Source organism: Chiloscyllium punctatum, chromosome 35 (assembly GCF_047496795.1).
Source record: "Chiloscyllium punctatum isolate Juve2018m chromosome 35, sChiPun1.3, whole genome shotgun sequence".
Taxonomy (NCBI): domain Eukaryota; kingdom Metazoa; phylum Chordata; class Chondrichthyes; order Orectolobiformes; family Hemiscylliidae; genus Chiloscyllium; species Chiloscyllium punctatum.
Window position 1 is genome coordinate 1,946,429 of NC_092773.1, and position 14,874 is coordinate 1,961,302.

The following is a 14,874-nucleotide window of genomic DNA, read 5'->3' on the forward strand; positions in this document are numbered from 1 at the left end:
TTTCAGCCCCTCTGATTCAGCCCCTCTGTTTCTCGCCCTCTGTTTCAGCCCCTCTGTTTCAGCCCCTCTGTTTCTCGCCCTGTGTTTCAACCCCTCGGTTTCTCGCACTCTGTTTTAGGCCCTCTGTTTCAGCCCCTCTGTTTCAGCCCCTCTGTTTCAGCCCCTCTGTTTCTCACCCTCTGTTTCAGCCCCTCGGTTTCTCGCCCTCTGTTTCAGCCCCTCTGTTTCAGCCCCTCTGATTCAGCCCCTCTGTTTCTCGCCCCTGTTTCAACCCCTCTGTTTCAGCCCTTCTGTTTCTCGCCCTCTGTTTCAGCCCCTCTGTTTCAGCCCCTCTGTTTCTCGCCCCCTGTTTCAGCCCCTCTGTTTCAGCCCCTCTGTTTCAGCCCCTCTGTTTCAGCCCCTCTGTTTCTCGCCCTCTGTTTCAGCCCCTCTGTTTCTCGCCCCCTGTTTCAGCCCCTCTGTTTCAGCCCCTCTGTTTCTCGCCCTCTGTTTCAGCCCCTCTGTTTCTCGCCCTCTGTTTCTCTCCCTCTGTTTCAGCCCCTCTATTTCAGCCCCTCTGTTTCAGCCCCTCTGTTTCAGCCCCTCTGTTTCAGCCCCTCTGTTCAGCCCCTCGGTTTCTCGCCCTCTGTTTCAGCCCCTCGGTTTCTCGCCCTCTGTTTCAGACCCTCTGTTTCTCGCCCTCTGTTTCAGCCCCTCTGTTTCAGCCCCTCTGTTTCAGCCCCTCTTTTTCTCGCCCTCTCTTTCAGCCCCTCTGTTTCAGCCCCTCTGTTTCAGCCCCTCTTTTTCTCGCCCTCTGTTTCAGCCCCACTGTTTCAGCCCCTCTGTTTCTCGCCCTCTGTTTCAGCCCCTCTGTTTCTCGCCCCCTGTTTCTCGCCCCCTGTTTCAGCCCCTCTGTTTCAGCCCCTCTGTTTCTCGCCCCATGTTTCAGCCCCTCTGTTTCAGCCCCCCTGTTTCTCGCCCCCTGTTTCAGCCCCTCTGTTTCAGCCCCTCTGTTTCTCGCCCTCTGTTTCAGCCCCTCTGTTTCTCGCCCTCTGTTTCTCGCCCTCTGTTTCAGCCCCTCTGTTTCAGCCCCTCTGTTTCAGCCCCTCTGTTTCAGCCCCTCTGTTTCTCGCCCTCTGTTTCAGCCCCGCTGTTTCAGCCCCTCTGTTTCAGCCCCTCTGTTTCTCGCCCTCTGTTTCAGCCCCTCTGTTTCAGCCCCTCTGTTTCTCGCCCTCTGTTTCAGCCCCTCTGTTTCAGCCCCTCTGTTTCAGCCCCGCTTTTTCTCGCCCTCTCTTTCAGCCCCTCTGTTTCAGCCCCTCTGTTTCAGCCCCTCTTTTTCTCGCCCTCTGATTCAACCCCACTGTTTCAGCCCCTCTGTTTCTCGCCCTCTGTTTCCGCCCCTCTGTTTCTCGCCCCCTGTTTCTCGCCCCCTGTTTCAGCCCCTCTCTTTCAGCCCCTCTGTTTCTCGCCCCATGTTTCAGCCCCTCTGTTTCAGCCCCTCTGTTTCTCGCCCTCTGTTTCAGCCCCTCTGTTTCTCGCCCTCTGTTTCTCGCCCTCTGTTTCAGCCCCTCTGTTTCAGCCCCTCTGTTTCAGCCCCTCTGTTTCAGCCCCTCTGTTTCTCGCCCTCTGTTTCAGCCCCGCTGTTTCAGCCCCTCTGTTTCAGCCCCTCTGTTTCTAGCCCTCAGTTTCAGGCCCTCTGTTTCAGCCCCTCTGTTTCAGCCCCTCTGTTTCTCGCCCTCTGTTTCTCGCCCCCTGTTTCAGCCCCTCTGTTTCAGCCCCTCTGTTTCTCGCCCTCTGTTTCAGCCCCTCTGTTTCTCGCCCTCTGTTTCAGCCCCTCTGTTTCTCACCCTCTGTTTCAGCCCCTCTGTTTCAGCCCCTCTGTTTCAGCCCCTCTGTTTCTCGCCCTCGGATTCTCGCCCTCTGTTTCAGCCCCTCTGTTTCAGCCCCTCTGTTTCTCGCCCTCTGTTTCAGCCCCGCTGTTTCAGCCCCTCTGTTTCAGCCCCTCTTTTTCTCGCCCTCTCTTTCAGCCCCTCTGTTTCAGCCCCTCTGTTTCAGCCCCTCTTCTTCTCGCCCTCTGTTTCAGGCCCTCTGTTCAGCCCCTCTGTTTCTCGCCCTCTGTTTCAGCCCCTCTATTTCAGCCCCTCTGTTTCAGCCCCTCTGTTTCAGCCCCTCTGTTTCAGCCCCTCTGTTCAGCCCCTCGGTTTCTCGCCCTCTGTTTCAGCCCCTCTGTTTCAGCCCCTCTGTTTCTCGCCCTCTGTTTCAGCCCCTCTGTTTCAGCCCCTCTGTTTCAGCCCCTCTTTTTCTCGCCCTCTCTTTCAGCCCCTCTGTTTCAGCCCTTCTGTTTCAGCCCCTCTTTTTCTCGCCCTCTGTTTCAGCCCCACTGTTACAGCCCCTCTGTTTCTCGCCCTCTGTTTCAGCCCCTCTGTTTCTCGCCCCCTGTTTCTCGCCCCCTGTTTCAGCCCCTCTGTTTCAGCCCCCCTGTTTCTCGCCCCCTGTTTCAGCCCCTCTGTTTCAGCCCCACTGTTTCTCGCCCTCTGTTTCAGCCCCTCTGTTTCTCGCCCTCTGTTTCTCGCCCTCTGTTTCAGCCCCTCTGTTTCAGCCCCTCTGTTTCAGCCCCTCTGTTTCAGCCCCTCTTTTTCTCGCCCTCTCTTTCAGCCCCTCTGTTTCAGCCCCTCTGTTTCAGCCCCTCTTTTTCTCGCCCTCTGTTTCAGCCCCACTGTTTCAGCCCCTCTGTTTCTCGCCCCCTGTTTCCGCCCCTCTGTTTCTCGCCCCCTGTTTCTCGCCCCCTGTTTCAGCCCCTCTCTTTCAGCCCCTCTGTTTCTCGCCCCATGTTTCAGCCCCTCTGTTTCAGCCCCTCTGTTTCTCGCCCTCTGTTTCAGCCCCTCTGTTTCTCGCCCTCTGTTTCTCGCCCTCTGTTTCAGCCCCTCTGTTTCAGCCCCTCTGTTTCAGCCCCTCTGTTTCAGCCCCTCTGTTTCTCGCCCTCTGTTTCAGCCCCGCTGTTTCAGCCCCTCTCTTTCAGCCCCTCTGTTTCTCGCCCCATGTTTCAGCCCCTCTGTTTCAGCCCCTCTGTTTCTCGCCCTCTGTTTCAGCCCCTCTGTTTCTCGCCCTCTGTTTCTCGCCCTCTGTTTCAGCCCCTCTGTTTCAGCCCCTCTGTTTCAGCCCCTCTGTTTCAGCCCCTCTGTTTCTCGCCCTCTGTTTCAGCCCCTCTGTTTCTCACCCTCTGTTTCAGCCCCTCTGTTTCAGCCCCTCTGTTTCAGCCCCTCTGTTTCTCGCCCTCTGTTTCTCGCCCTCTGTTTCAGCCCCTCTGTTTCAGCCCCTCTGTTTCAGCCCCTCTGTTTCAGCCCCTCTGTTTCTCGCCCTCTGTTTCAGCCCCGCTGTTTCAGCCCCTCTGTTTCAGCCCCTCTGTTTCTAGCCCTCAGTTTCAGGCCCTCTGTTTCAGCCCCTCTGTTTCAGCCCCTCTGTTTCTCGCCCTCTGTTTCTCGCCCCCTGTTTCAGCCCCTCTGTTTCAGCCCCTCTGTTTCTCGCCCTCTGTTTCAGCCCCTCTGTTTCTCGCCCTCTGTTTCAGCCCCTCTGTTTCTCACCCTCTGTTTCAGCCCCTCTGTTTCAGCCCCTCTGTTTCAGCCCCTCTGTTTCTCGCCCTCGGATTCTCGCCCTCTGTTTCAGCCCCTCTGTTTCAGCCCCTCTGTTTCTCGCCCTCTGTTTCAGCCCCTCTGTTTCAGCCCCTCTGTTTCAGCCCCTGTTTTTCTCGCCCTCTCTTTCAGCCCCTCTGTTTCAGCCCCTCTGTTTCAGCCCCTCTTCTTCTCGCCCTCTGTTTCAGCCCCTCTGTTCAGCCCCTCTGTTTCTCGCCCTCTGTTTCAGCCCCTCTGTTTCTCGCCCTCTGTTTCAGCCCCTCTGTTTCAGCCCCTCTGTTTCAGCCCCTCTGTTCAGCCCCTCGGTTTCTCGCCCTCTGTTTCAGCCCCTCTGTTTCAGCCCCTCTGTTTCTCGCCCTCTGTTTCAGCCCCTCTGTTTCAGCCCCTCTGTTTCAGCCCCTCTTTTTCTCGCCCTCTCTTTCAGCCCCTCTGTTTCAGCCCCTCTGTTTCAGCCCCTCTTTTTCTCGCCCTCTGTTTCAGCCCCACTGTTTCAGCCCCTCTGTTTCTCGCCCTCTGTTTCAGCCCCTCTGTTTCTCGCCCCCTGTTTCTCGCCCCCTGTTTCAGCCCCTCTGTTTCAGCCCCTCTGTTTCTCGCCCCATGTTTCAGCCCCTCTGTTTCAGCCCCCCTGTTTCTCGCCCCCTGTTTCAGCCCCTCTGTTTCAGCCCCTCTGTTTCTCGCCCTCTGTTTCAGCCCCTCTGTTTCTCGCCCTCTGTTTCTCGCCCTCTGTTTCAGCCCCTCTGTTTCAGCCCCTCTGTTTCAGCCCCTCTGTTTCAGCCCCTCTGTTTCTCGCCCTCTGTTTCAGCCCCGCTGTTTCAGCCCCTCTGTTTCAGCCCCTCTGTTTCTCGCCCTCTGTTTCAGCCCCTCTGTTTCAGCCCCTCTGTTTCTCGCCCTCTGTTTCAGCCCCTCTGTTTCAGCCCCTCTGTTTCAGCCCCTCTTTTTCTCGCCCTCTCTTTCAGCCCCTCTGTTTCAGCCCCTCTGTTTCAGCCCCTCTTTTTCTCGCCCTCTGTTTCAGCCCCACTGTTTCAGCCCCTCTGTTTCTCGCCCTCTGTTTCCGCCCCTCTGTTTCTCGCCCACTGTTTCTCGCCCCCTGTTTCAGCCCCTCTCTTTCAGCCCCTCTGTTTCCCCCCCCATGTTTCAGCCCCTCTGTTTCAGCCCCTCTGTTTCTCGCCCTCTGTTTCAGCCCCTCTGTTTCTCGCCCTCTGTTTCAGCCCCGCTGTTTCAGCCCCTCTGTTTCAGCCCCTCTGTTTCTAGCCCTCAGTTTCAGGCCCTCTGTTTCAGCCCCTCTGTTTCAGCCCCTCTGTTTCTCGCCCTCTGTTTCTCGCCCCCTGTTTCAGCCCCTCTGTTTCAGCCCCTCTGTTTCTCGCCCTCTGTTTCAGCCCCTCTGTTTCTCGCCCTCTGTTTCAGCCCCTCTGTTTCTCACCCTCTGTTTCAGCCCCTCTGTTTCAGCCCCTCTGTTTCAGCCCCTCTGTGTCTCGCCCTCGGATTCTCGCCCTCTGTTTCAGCCCCTCTGTTTCAGCCCCTCTGTTTCTCGCCCTCTGTTTCAGCCCCTCTGTTTCAGCCCCTCTGTTTCAGCCCCTCTTTTTCTCGCCCTCTCTTTCAGCCCCTCTGTTTCAGCCCCTCTGTTTCAGCCCCTCTTATTCTCGCCCTCTGTTTCAGCCCCACTGTTTCAGCCCCTCTGTTTCTCGCCCTCTTTTTCCGCCCCTCTGTTTCTCGCCCCCTGTTTCTCGCCCCCTGTTTCAGCCCCTCTCTTTCAGCCCCTCTGTTTCTCGCCCCATGTTTCAGCCCCTCTGTTTCAGCCCCTCTGTTTCTCGCCCACTGTTTCAGACCCTCTGTTTCAGCCCCTCTGTTTCTCGCCCTCTGTTTCAGCCCCTCTGTTTCTCGCCCTCTGTTTCTCGCCCTCTGTTTCAGCCCCTCTGTTTCAGCCCCTCTGTTTCAGCCCCTCTGTTTCAGCCCCTCTGTTTCTCGCCCTCTGTTTCAGCCCCGCTGTTTCAGCCCCTCTGTTTCAGCCCCTCTGTTTCTAGCCCTCAGTTTCAGGCCCTCTGTTTCAGCCCCTCTGTTTCAGCCCCTCTGTTTCTCGCCCTCTGTTTCTCGCCCCCTGTTTCAGCCCCGATGTTTCAGCCCCTCTGTTTCAGCCCCTCTGTTTCTAGCCCTCAGTTTCAGGCCCTCTGTTTCAGCCCCTCTGTTTCAGCCCCTCTGTTTCTCGCCCTCTGTTTCAGCCCCTCTGTTTCAGCCCTTCTGTTTCAGCCCCTCTGCTTCAGCCCCTCTGTTTCTCGCCGTCTGTTTCTCGCCCTCTGTTTCTCGCCTTCTGTTTCAGCCCCTCTGTTTCAGCACCTCTGTTTCAGCCCCTCTGTTTCAGCCCCTCGGTTTCTCGCCCTCTGTTTCAGCCCCTCTGTTTCTCGCCCTCTGTTTCAGCCCCTCTGTTTCTCGCACTCTGTTTCAGCCCATCTGTTTCAGCCCCCCTGTTCCGCCGCTCGGTTTCTCGCCCTCTGTTTCAGCCCCTCGGTTTCTCGCCCTCTGTTTCAGCCCCTCTGTTTCAGCCCTCTGTTTCAGCCCCTCTGTTTCAGCCCCTCTGTTTCTCGCCCTCTGTTTCTCGCCCTCTGTTTCAGCCCCTCTGTTTCAGCCCATCGGTTTCTCGCCCTCTGTTTCAGCCCCTCTGTTTCAGCTCCTCTGTTTCAGCCCCTCTGTTTCAGCCCCTCGGTTTCTCGCCCTCTGTTTCAGCCCCTCTGTTTCAGCTCCTCTGTTTCAGCCCCTCTGTTTCTCGCCCTCTTATTCAGCCCCTCTGTTTCTCGCCCTCTGTTTCAGCCCCTCTGTTTGAGTCCCTCTGTTTCAGCACCTCTGTTTCTCGCCCTCTGTTTCAGCCCCTCGGTTTCTCGCCCTCTGTTTCAGCCCCTCTGTTTCAGCCCCTCTGTTTCAGACCCTCTGTTTCTCGCCCTCTGTTTCAGCCCCTCTGTTTCTCGCCCTCTGTTTCAGCCCCTCTGTTTCAGCCCCTCTGTTTCTCGCCCTCTGTTTCAGCCCCTCGGATTCTCGCCCTCTGTTTCAGCCCCTCTGTTTCAGCCCCTCTGTTTCTCGCCCTCTGTTTCAGCCCTTCTGTTTCAGCCCCTCTGTTTCAGCCCCTCTTTTTCTCGCCCTCTCTTTCAGCCCCTCTGTTTCAGCCCCTCTGTTTAAGCCCCTATGTTTCAGCCCCTATTTTTCTCGCCCTCTGTTTCAGCCCCACTGTTTCAGCCCCTCTGTTTCTCGCCCTCTGTTTCAGCCCCTCTGTTTCAGCCCCTCTTTTTCTCGCCCTCTGTTGCAGCCCCTCTGTTTCAGCCCCTCTGTTTCAGCCCCTCTGTTTCTCGCCCTCTGTTTCAGCCCCTCGGTTTCTCCCCCTCTGTTTCAGCGCCTCTGTTTCAGCCCCTCTCTTTCAGCCCCTCTGTTTCAGCCCCTCTGTCTCTCGCACTCTGTTTCAGCACCTCTGTTTCTCGCTCCCTGTTTCAGCCCCTCTGATTCAGCCCCTCTGTTTCTCGCCCTCTGTTTCAGCCCCTCTGTTTCAGCCCCTCTGTTTCTCGCCCTCTGTTTCAACCCCTCGGTTTCTCGCCCTCTGTTTTAGCCCCTCTGTTTCAGCCCCTCTGATTCAGCCCCTCTGTTTCTCGCCCCTGTTTCAACCACTCTGTTTCAGCCCTTCTGTTTCTCGCCCTCTGTTTCAGCCCTTCTGTTTCAGCCCCTCTGTTTCAGCCCCTCTTTTTCTCGCCCTCTCTTTCAGCCCCTCTGTTTCAGCCCCTCTGTTTCAGCCCCTATGTTTCAGCCCCTATTTTTCTCGCCCTCTGTTTCAGCCCCACTGTTTCAGCCCCTCTGTTTCTCGCCCTCTGTTTCAGCCCCTCTGTTTCAGCCCCTCTTTTTCTCGCCCTCTGTTGCAGCCCCTCTGTTTCAGCCCCTCTGTTTCAGCCCCTCTGTTTCTCGCCCTCTGTTTCAGCCCCTCGGTTTCTCGCCCTCTGTTTCAGCGCCTCTGTTTCAGCCCCTCTCTTTCAGCCCCTCTGTTTCAGCCCCTCTGTCTCTCGCCCTCTGTTTCAGCACCTCTGTTTCTCGCTCCCTGTTTCAGCCCCTCTGATTCAGCCCCTCTGTTTCTCGCCCTCTGTTTCAGCCCCTCTGTTTCAGCCCCTCTGTCTCTCGCCCTCTGTTTCAACCCCTCGGTTTCTCGCCCTCTGTTTTAGCCCCTCTGTTTCAGCCCCTCTGTTTCAGCCCCTCTGTTTCAGCCCCTCTGTTTCTCACCCTCTGTTTCAGACCCTCGGTTTCTCGCCCTCTGTTTCAGCCCCTCTGATTCAGCCCCTCTGATTCAGCCCCTCTGTTTCTCGCCCCTGTTTCAACCCCTCTGTTTCAGCCCTTCTGTTTCTCGCCCTATGTTTCAGCCCCTCTGTTTCAGCCCCTCTGTTTCTCGCCCCCTGTTTCAGACCCTCTGTTTCAGCCCCTCTGTTTCAGCCCCTCTGTTTCAGCCCCTCTGTTTCTCGCCCTCTGTTTCAGCGCCTCTCTTTCAGCCCCTCTGTTTCTCGCCCCATGTTTCAGCCCCTCTGTTTCAGCCCCTCTGTTTCTCGCCCACTGTTTCAGACCCTCTGTTTCAGCCCCTCTGTTTCTCGCCCTCTGTTTCAGCCCCTCTGTTTCTCGCCCTCTGTTTCTCGCCCTCTGTTTCAGCCCCTCTGTTTCAGACCCTCTGTTTCAGCCTCTCTGTTTCAGCCCCTCTGTTTCTCGCCCTCTGTTTCAGCCCCGCTGTTTCAGCCCCTCTGTTTCTGCCCCTCTGTTTCTAGCCCTCAGTTTCAGGCCCTCTGTTTCAGCCCCTCTGTTTCAGCCCCTCTGTTTCTCGCCCTCTGTTTCTCGCCCCCTGTTTCAGCCCCTCTGTTTCAGCCCCTCTGTTTCTCGCCCTCTGTTTCAGCCCCTCTGTTTCAGCCCTTCTGTTTCAGCCCCTCTGCTTCAGCCCCTCTGTTTCTCGCCGTCTGTTTCTCGCCCTCTGTTTCTCGCCTTCTGTTTCAGCCCCTCTGTTTCAGCACCTCTGTTTCAGCCCCTCTGTTTCAGCCCCTCGGTTTCTCGCCCTCTGTTTCAGCCCCTCTGTTTCTCGCCCTCTGTTTCAGCCCCTCTGTTTCTCGCACTCTGTTTCAGCCCATCTGTTTCAGCCCCCCTGTTCCGCCGCTCGATTTCTCGCCCTCTGTTTCAGCCCCTCGGTTTCTCGCCCTCTGTTTCAGCCCCTCTGTTTCAGCCCTCTGTTTCAGCCCCTCTGTTTCAGCCCCTCTGTTTCTCGGTCTCTGTTTCAGCCCCTCTGTTTCTCGCCCTGGTTTCAGCCCCTCTGTTTCTCACCCTCTGTTTCAGCCCCTCTGTTTCAGCCCCTCTGTTTCTCGCCCCCTGTTTCAGCCCCTCTGTTTCAGCCCCTCTGTTTCTCGCCCTCTGTTTCTCGCCCTCTGTTTCAGCCCCTCTGTTTCAGCCCATCGGTTTCTCGCCCTCTGTTTCAGCCCCTCTGTTTCAGCTCCTCTGTTTCAGCCCCTCTGTTTCAGCCCCTCGGTTTCTCGCCCTCTGTTTCAGCCCCTCTGTTTCAGCTCCTCTGTTTCAGCCCCTCTGTTTCTCGCCCTCTTATTCAGCCCCTCTGTTTCTCGCCCTCTGTTTCAGCCCCTGTGTTTGAGTCCCTCTGTTTCAGCACCTCTGTTTCTCGCCCTCTGTTTCAGCCCCTCGGTTTCTCGCCCTCTGTTTCAGCCCCTCTGTTTCAGCCCCTCTGTTTCAGCCCCTCTGTTTCTCGCCCTCTGTTTCAGCCCCTCTGTTTCTCACCCTCTGTTTCAGCCCCTCTGTTTCAGCCCCTCTGTTTCTCGCCCTCTGTTTCAGCCCCTCGGATTCTCGCCCTCTGTTTCAGCCCCTCTGTTTCAGCCCCTCTGTTTCTCGCCCTCTGTTTCAGCCCTTCTGTTTCAGCCCCTCTGTTTCAGCCCCTCTTTTTCTCGCACTCTCTTTCAGCCCCTCTGTTTCAGCCCCTCTGTTTAAGCCCCTATGTTTCAGCCCCTATTTTTCTCGCCCTCTGTTTCAGCCCCACTGTTTCAGCCCCTCTGTTTCTCGCCCTCTGTTTCAGCCCCTCTGTTTCAGCCCCTCTTTTTCTCGCCGTCTGTTGCAGCCCCTCTGTTTCAGCCCCTCTGTTTCAGCCCCTCTGTTTCTCGCCCTCTGTTTCAGCCCCTCGGTTTCTCGCCCTCTGTTTCAGCGCCTCTGTTTCAGCCCCTCTCTTTCAGCCCCTCTGTTTCAGCCCCTCTGTCTCTCGCCCTCTGTTTCAGCACCTCTGTTTCTCGCTCCCTGTTTCAGCCCCTCTGATTCAGCCCCTCTGTTTCTCGCCCTCTGTTTCAGCCCCTCTGTTTCAGCCACTCTGTTTCTCGACCTCTGTTTCAGCCCCTCGGTTTCTCGCCCTCTGTTTTAGCCCCTCTGTTTCAGCCCCTCTGTTTCAGCCCCTCTTTTTCTCGCCCTCTCTTTCAGCCCCTCTGTTTCAGCCCCTCTGTTTCAGCCCCTATGTTTCAGCCCCTATTTTTCTCGCTCTCTGTTTCTCGCCCTCTGTTTCAGCCCCTCTGTTTCTCGCCCTCTGTTTCAGCCCCTCTGTTTCAGCCCCTCTTTTTCTCGCCCTCTGTTGCAGCCCCTCTGTTTCAGCCCCTCTGTTTCAGCCCCTCTGTTTCTCGCCCTCTGTTTCAGCCCCTCGGTTTCTCGCCCTCTGTTTCAGCGCCTCTGTTTCAGCCCCTCTGTTTCAGCCCCTCTGTTTCAGCCCCTCTGTCTCTCGCCCTCTGTTTCAGCACCTCTGTTTCTCGCTCCCTGTTTCAGCCCCTCTGATTCAGCCCCTCTGTTTCTCGCCCTCTGTTTCAGCCCCTCTGTTTCAGCCCCTCTGTCTCTCGCCCTCTGTTTCAAGCCCTCGGTTTCTCGCCCTCTGTTTTAGCCCCTCTGTTTCAGCCCCTCTGTTTCAGCCCCTCTGTTTCAGCCCCTCTGTTTCTCACCCTCTGTTTCAGACCCTCGGTTTCTCGCCCTCTGTTTCAGCCCCTCTGTTTCAGCCCCTCTGATTCAGCCCCTCTGTTTCTCGCCCCTGTTTCAACCCCTCTGTTTCAGCCCTTCTGTTTCTCGCCCTATGTTTCAGCCCCTGTGTTTCAGCCCCTCTGTTTCTCGCCCCCTGTTTCAGCCCCTCTGTTTCAGCCCCTCTGTTTCAGCCCCTCTGTTTCAGCCCCTCTGTTTCTCGCCCTCTGTTTCAGCCCCTCTGTTTCTCGCCCCCTGTTTCAGCCCCTCTGTTTCAGCCCCTCTGTTTCTCGCCCTCTGTTTCAGCCCCTCTGTTTCTCGCCCTCTGTTTCTCGCCCTCTGTTTCAGCCCCTCTATTTCAGCCCCTCTGTTTCAGCCCCTCTGTTTCAGCCCCTCTGTTTCAGCCCCTCTGTTCAGCCCCTCTGTTTCTCGCCCTCTGTTTCAGCCCCTCGGTTTCTCGCCCTCTGTTTCAGACCCTCTGTTTCTCGCCCTCTGTTTCAGCCCCTCTGTTTCAGCCCCTCTGTTTCAGCCCCTCTTTTTCTCGCCCTCTCTTTCAGCCCCTCTGTTTCAGCCCCTCTGTTTCAGCCCCTCTTTTTCTCGCCCTCTGTTTCAGCCCCACTGTTTCAGCCCCTCTATTTCTCGCCCTCAGTTTCAGCCCCTCTGTTTCTCGCCCCCTGTTTCTCGCCCCCTGTTTCAGCCCCTCTGTTTCAGCCCCTCTGTTTCTCGCCCCATGTTTCAGCCCCTCTGTTTCAGCCCCCCTGTTTCTCGCCCCCTGTTTCAGCCCCTCTGTTTCAGCCCCTCTGTTTCTCGCCCTCTGTTTCAGCCCCTCTGTTTCTCGCCCTCTGTTTCTCGCCCTCTGTTTCAGCCCCTCTGTTTCAGCCCCTCTGTTTCAGCCCCTCTGTTTCAGCCCCTCTGTTTCTCGCCCTCTGTTTCAGCCCCGCTGTTTCAGCCCCTCTGTTTCAGCCCCTCTGTTTCTCGCCCTCTGTTTCAGCCCCTCTGTTTCAGCCCCTCTGTTTCTCGCCCTCTGTTTCAGCCCCTCTGTTTCAGCCCCTCTGCTTCAGCCCCTCTTTTTCTCGCCCTCTCTTTCAGCCCCTCTGTTTCAGCCCCTCTGTTTCAGCCCCTCTTTTTCTCGCCCTCTGTTTCAGCCCCACTGTTTCAGCCCCTCTGTTTCTCGCCCTCTGTTTCCGCCCCTCTGTTTCTCGCCCCCTGTTTCTCGCCCCCTGTTTCAGCCCCTGTCTTTCAGCCCCTCTGTTTCTCGCCCCATGTTTCAGCCCCTCTGTTTCAGCCCCTCTGTTTCTCGCCCTCTGTTTCAGCCCCTCGGTTTCTCGCCCTCTGTTTCAGCGCCTCTGTTTCAGCCCCTCTCTTTCAGCCCCTCTGTTTCAGCCCCTCTGTCTCTCGCCCTCTGTTTCAGCACCTCTGTTTCTCGCTCCCTGTTTCAGCCCCTCTGATTCAGCCCCTCTGTTTCTCGCCCTCTGTTTCAGCCCCTCTGTTTCAGCCCCTCTGTCTCTCGCCCTCTGTTTCAACCCCTCGGTTTCTCGCCCTCTGTTTTAGCCCCTCTGTTTCAGCCTCTCTGTTTCAGCCCCTCTGTTTCAGCCCCTCTGTTTCTCACCCTCTGTTTCAGACCCTCGGTTTCTCGCCCTCTGTTTCAGCCCCTCTGTTTCAGCCCCACTGATTCAGCCCCTCTGTTTCTCGCCCCTGTTTCAACCCCTCTGTTTCAGCCCTTCTGTTTCTCGCCCTATGTTTCAGCCCCTCTGTTTCAGCCCCTCTGTTTCTCGCCCCCTGTTTCAGCCCCTCTGTTTCAGCCCCTCTGTTTCAGCCCCTCTGTTTCAGCCCCTCTGTTTCTCGCCCTCTGTTTCAGCCCCTCTGTTTCTCGCCCCCTGTTTCAGCCCCTCTGTTTCAGCCCCTCTGTTTCTCGCCCTCTGTTTCAGCCCCTCTGTTTCTCGCCCTCTGTTTCTCGCCCTCTGTTTCAGCCCCTCTATTTCAGCCCCTCTGTTTCAGCCCCTCTGTTTCAGCCCCTCTGTTTCAGCCCCTCTGTTCAGCCCCTCGGTTTCTCGCCCTCTGTTTCAGCCCCTCGGTTTCTCGCACTCTGTTTCAGACCCTCTGTTTCTCGCCCTCTGTTTCAGCCCCTCTGTTTCAGCCCCTCTGTTTCAGCCCCTCTTTTTCTCGCCCTCTCTTTCAGCCCCTCAGTTTCAGCCCCTCTGTTTCAGCCCCTCTTTTTCTCGCCCTCTGTTTCAGCCCCACTGTTTCAGCCCCTCTGTTTCTCGCCCTCTGTTTCAGCCCCTCTGTTTCTCGCCCCCTGTTTCTCGCCCCCTGTTTCAGCCCCTCTGTTTCAGCCCCTCTGTTTCTCGCCCCATGTTTCAGCCCCTCTGTTTCAGCCCCCCTGTTTCTCGCCCCCTGTTTCAGCCCCTCTGTTTCAGCCCCTCTGTTTCTCGCCCTCTGTTTCAGCCCCTCTGTTTCTCGCCCTCTGTTTCTCGCCCTCTGTTTCAGCCCCTCTGTTTCAGCCCCTCTGTTTCAGCCCCTCTGTTTCTCGCCCTCTGTTTCAGCCCCGCTGTTTCAGCCCCTCTGTTTCAGCCCCTCTGTTTCTCGCCCTCTGTTTCAGCCCCTCTGTTTCAGCCCCTCTGTTTCAGCCCCTCTTTTTCTCGCCCTCTCTTTCAGCCCCTCTGTTTCAGCCCCTCTGTTTCAGCCCCTCTTTTTCTCGCCCTCTGTTTCAGCCCCACTGTTTCAGCCCCTCTGTTTCTCGCCCTCTGTTTCCGCCCCTCTGTTTCTCGCCCTCTGTTTCTCGCCCTCTGTTTCAGCCCCTCTGTTTCAGCCCCTCTGTTTCAGCCCCTCTGTTTCTCGCCCTCTGTTTCAGCCCCGCTGTTTCAGCCCCTCTGTTTCAGCCCCTCTGTTTCTCGCCCTCAGTTTCAGGCCCTCTGTTTCAGCCCCTCTGTTTCAGCCCCTCTGTTTCTCGCCCTCTGTTTCTCGCCCCCTGTTTCAGCCCCTCTGTTTCAGCCCCTCTGTTTCTCGCCCTCTGTTTCAGCCCCTCTGTTTCTCGCCCTCTGTTTCAGCCCCTCTGTTTCTCACCCTCTGTTTCAGCCCCTCTGTTTCAGCCCCTCTGTTTCAGCCCCTCTGTTTCTCGCCCTCGGATTCTCGCCCTCTGTTTCAGCCCCTCTGTTTCTCGCCCTCTGTTTCAGCCCCTCTGTTTCAGCCCCTCTGTTTCAGCCCCTCTTTTTCTCGCCCTCTCTTTCAGCCCCTCTGTTTCAGCCCCTCTGTTTCAGCCCCTCTTCTTCTCGCCCTCTGTTTCAGCCCCACTGTTTCAGCCCCTCTGTTTCTCGCCCTCTGTTTCCGCCCCTCTGTTTCTCGCCCCCTGTTTCTCGCCCCCTGTTTCAGCTCCTCTCTTTCAGCCCCTCTGTTTCTCGCCCCATGTTTCAGCCCCTCTGTTTCAGCCCCTCTGTTTCTCGCCCACTGTTTCAGACCCTCTGTTTCAGCCCCTCTGTTTCTCGCCCTCTGTTTCAGCCCCTCTGTTTCTCGCCCTCTGTTTCTCGCCCTCTGTTTCAGCCCCTCTGTTTCAGCCCCTCTGTTTCAGCCCCTCTGTTTCAGCCCCTCTGTTTCTCGCCCTCTGTTTCAGCCCCGCTGTTTCAGCCCCTCTGTTTCAGCCCCTCTGTTTCTAGCCCTCAGTTTCAGGCCCTCTGTTTCAGCCCCTCTGTTTCAGCCCCTCTGTTTCTCGCCCTCTGTTTCTCGCCCCCTGTTTCAGCCCCTCTGTTTCAGCCCCTCTGTTTCTCGCCCTCTGTTTCAGCCCCTCTGTTTCAGCCCTTCTGTTTCAGCCCCTCTGCTTCAGCCCCTCTGTTTCTCGCCGTCCTTTTCTCGCCCTCTGTTTCTCGCCTTCTGTTTCAGCCCCTCTGTTTCAGCACCTCTGTTTCAGCCCCTCTGTTTCAGCCCCTCGGTTTCTCGCCCTCTGTTTCAGCCCCTCTGTTTCTCGCCCTCTGTTTCAGCCCCTCTGTTTCTCGCACTCTGTTTCAGCCCAGCTGTTTCAGCCCCCCTGTTCCGCCGCTCGGTTTCTCGCCCTCTGTTTCAGCCCCTCGGTTTCTCGCCCTCTGTTTCAGCCCCTCTGTTTCAGCCCTCTGTTTCAGCCCCTCTGTTTCAGCCCCTCTGTTTCTCGCCCCCTGTTTCAGCCCCTCTGTTTCTCGCCCTGGTTTCAGCCCCTCTGTTTCTCACCCTCTGTTTCAGCCCCTCTGTTTCAGCCCCTCTGTTTCTCGCCCCCTGTTTCAGCCCCTCTGTTTCAGCCCCTCTGTTTCTCGCCCTC